At 58.8% G+C, this 3,545-nt stretch overlaps 1 protein-coding gene across 1 annotated transcript in view; it reads left to right on the top strand.

Annotated features, from left to right (window-relative positions):
* Tppp (tubulin polymerization promoting protein) overlaps positions 1-3,545 on the top strand; it is an 8,941-nt gene that overhangs the window by 936 nt on the left and 4,460 nt on the right. The window lies entirely within an intron of this gene.

Genomic DNA, 3,545 nt, shown 5'->3' with positions numbered 1-3,545 from the left:
CCTCACAGACCCGCCCATCCTCCTCACAGACCCGCCCATCCTCCTCACAGACCCGCCCATCCTCCTCACAGACCCGCCCATCATCCTCACAGACCCGCCCATCATCCTCACAGACCCGCCCATCCTCCTCACAGACCCGCCCATCATCCTCACAGACCGCCCATCATCCTCACAGACCCAGAGCCTCGCTCTGCGCGTGGCAGCCTCGGGTGTGCAGTTTCACCCACATCTCCACTCATGGGCTGAATCCACCCCCATCGTGACTTCTGGGCCACCCACATGAGGCCTGAGTCCTGACCGCCTGGCAAGATGGCCGTCCAGGCTCCCCTGTCCCCAGAGGCTGTGTGCTGAGTCCAAACTGGACTCCTCCCCATGCTGTCCCCACGCGGTCCCCAGCCCCTCTGGGGTCTGGGCAGACGGGGCTCATCTCCGTACCTGCCTCCTCGTTAATGGCTTCTCAGACCTCGCGGGTGGGGGTTCAGTTCCCAGGGCTGCAGCTGGTGGCTTGGGCGACGGGAAGTGAGCCTTTTGCCCTGCTGCCTTCCAGAGTCCTCTGGGCTGAGCTCTGCTTTCCGCTCTGGCTGGGTCCTGTTGTTCCTTGGGGGACTAGGCAGTAGGCCTGGGCCCAAGGGTGCCCAGCTTGCCCAGAGATACTCCCAGCCACACCCCGGGCAGGACCACCATGTGGTCCCCTAGGGCAGGGTCTGTGTGCATCACGCATTCCATTCCAGTCACATGGAAGAGAAGGGACAGCAGGGAGGGACTGGAGGTGGCTGGGCCTCCCGGAGCTCCGGGCAGGGCATGGGAACGCACACGCGTGCTTTTGGCTCTGTATAGCCAGCCAGCTCTCCCGCGCCCTGCAGGGCACTCACACTGCCTCCTGCTACAGCCTCTTCTTGGGTCCACCAGGGTCTCAGTGGCCCGTGACCCTGCGCCGCTCTGGCCCTCACCATGGTGACGGGACCCTGACGTTGGGTGAGGCCCACCCCAGCCTCGACTATGGAAGGGTGTCTTTGCAGCTCTCTGGGGCCCGTCCTGGGCAAGGCTCCAGGGGAGACTGTCTGTGCAGTTCCCTGCTGGGAAATTCAGACTTCTGGTAGCACCTGGTCTTGTGGTGTAGCCTTGAGTGGTCAGCCCCAGGAGAAACAGGCAGGGACTGGTAAGCAAAGCCATGCTGGCACGTCTGCGCTGTAGGTGAGGGAGCGGATCTGGGCACGCCCAGATGGCTGGGGCAGGGGCTCGGGCACAGGCACTGCCTGCATCTTGGTGTCCAGACTGAGACTGGGCCGGTGGATGTGGCCCCTGCCCCAGTGCAGAGGGAAAGTAGGTCAGCTGTATTTACACGTGTGCTTGCCGAGCCTGCAGCTGCTGTCTGAGCCGGGGGCAGAGCCTGGCCAGCTTTATCTTGACTCTGAGCTCCCTGTTCACCCGGTGTTGCTTCTGTGTGAGCTTAGCCCCAGGACACTCCTGTGTTGGGGTGTGTGGTCAGTGATGCCACCCCGCTCCACTGCCTAGGCACATGTCACCTGCTGTCATGTGAACCCAGCGTGGCTAGCCTGAGAAACAGAGGCCCAAGTATGATCCCACACGGAAGCTTCTAGAAGGGCTGGAAGGAAGTAGAAAGAAGAGGCCTATCCAGGGCTAGTAGATCCCAGGAGAATGCCTAGCTGCTTCATGCTTCACACACTTGCACCCATATACTCATCTGTCTATGTGCGCACGCACACACAAGACTTGTATCCATGTACCCTCCCACGGAGGCCTGAGTGCTCAAGCCCTGTGCTGGGGGAGCCCCGATCCTGTCCCTGTTCTGTGAAGGTAAGGCTTCAGGACTCAGAAGGTACTTACGGGCTGAGGCCTGGCCATTGGCTGCCGGGCATGAGAACTCGGGGTCTGGGAGCATGAGCAAACGAAGCCGAGCTCCGGGCCGTGGTGTCAGTGCCAGACCCCAGAGCCTGGTGTCTAGCTGATTTGGTACAGAGAGGGTGATACAAAGCGTCAGACCCTGCCATCTGCAGACACCTTTCCCCAGTCACTTGTGAATTTCCTTAGCGCCCAGACCTCAGGGGATTCTGTGCCCGGGTAGTGGCCTGTGCGGGACGCACTGCGGTCTCGGCCTCCACCTGTGTGCCTTGTCTGAGGGGAGGCAGGCAGGCATGAGGACGGCAGGCGATTGTCTTCCAGAGCAGGGAAGAGCTGGAGAACTCTGGGTTGGGAGCACCTCCTGAGGTCTCCCCTCTGTGGCCAGGGCAGCTGGCTGTGAGGGCACTGTGTATGTGTTCCTGGGGGGCAGCCCGGCTGCAGGGGCTCACCCAGTCTGGAAGCTCGGGACCCAAGCGAGCTGCTTAGGTCCTTTCAGGAAGTCACACCAACACTGACAGGACAGGGGGAGAAAGTCCAACTATTTCTGTTTTGGGGGGGTTGCCATGGTACCTGGGCGCGGTGCCAGCTGGGGTATCTGCAGCCTTTGTTTAGATCCCGTCTCCATGGCAGGCCTTGTTTGTTGTGATGTTACTATGTGTTAAACTTTAAACAAATTTCTTGCAGCTCTACAGCACGTTTAATTGAAGACTACTGTTCTGCTCTTGTGCAAAGGGCTCAGGATGACAAGTCTCTAAACAGTCAATCGAGGGCTGACATGCCAGGCCCACAGGCTGGACAGCATGTCTCTGTGTGCCTACATTTATAAGGGTGTGCCTACATGCGTGAGTCAGGCATGTGTGTGCGTGTACACCTGTGTGTGCCTGTGCAGGTGTGTGTGTGCACCTGCATTTGTTTGCTCACCTGTGCATGTCTGTGTACATGTATTTGTGTAGGTGTGTGTGTGCCTGATTGTGTGCATCAGTGTATGCTCACTTGTGCCTTGCCTTTCATCATGTCTGTATACACGCATGTGCTTGTATCTGGGTGTCTGTGCATGCATGCACAGATGGTCTGTGTGCCTGCATATTCATGGGAAGGATTTGTGTGAGCTTCAGGGTGAGGCTATACTTTCCTACCACCTCCGTGCGGCGACAACACACTTTCAGGCGGTCAGCAGCCTTGCGGGGCACCAGGTGCTTCCCGGGTGCTCTGCACTTCCCAGGAAACCTATAGCTTTCTGGTCTCATTGTAGAGAGCCAGGCGGTAGCTTAGCAGTGGGGCATGAAGAACCAGGTCAGAGGGAAGCTAGGCCCATGGCACCTGCAGGTCAGAGGGGAGCTAGGCCCATGGCACCTGCAGGTCAGAGGGGAGCTAGGCCCATGGCACCTGCAGGTCAGAGGGAAGCTAGACCCATACCACAAACGGGTTAGAAGGAAGCTAGGTTTGTCCCACATGAGCAGGGTCTGTTCCTGTGAGCATGGACTCATGCCACAGACAGCCAGAGGACTGACGGACTGTTCTGAAGAGGACTGGGTATTGTACTGAAGAGGACTGGGCAGTGTACTGAAGAGGACTGGGTACTGTCCTGGAGAGGACTGTGTACTGTCCTGGAGAGGACTGGGTACTGTACTGAAGAGGACTGGGTAGTGTATTGAAGAGGTCTGAGTACTGTACTGAAGAGG

Source organism: Dipodomys ordii, unplaced genomic scaffold (genome assembly GCF_000151885.1).
Source record: "Dipodomys ordii isolate 6190 unplaced genomic scaffold, Dord_2.0 Scaffold21, whole genome shotgun sequence".
Taxonomy (NCBI): Eukaryota; Metazoa; Chordata; class Mammalia; order Rodentia; family Heteromyidae; genus Dipodomys; species Dipodomys ordii.
Note: the sequence above shows the minus strand (reverse complement) of the source record. Positions and strands in the feature narration are given on the sequence as shown.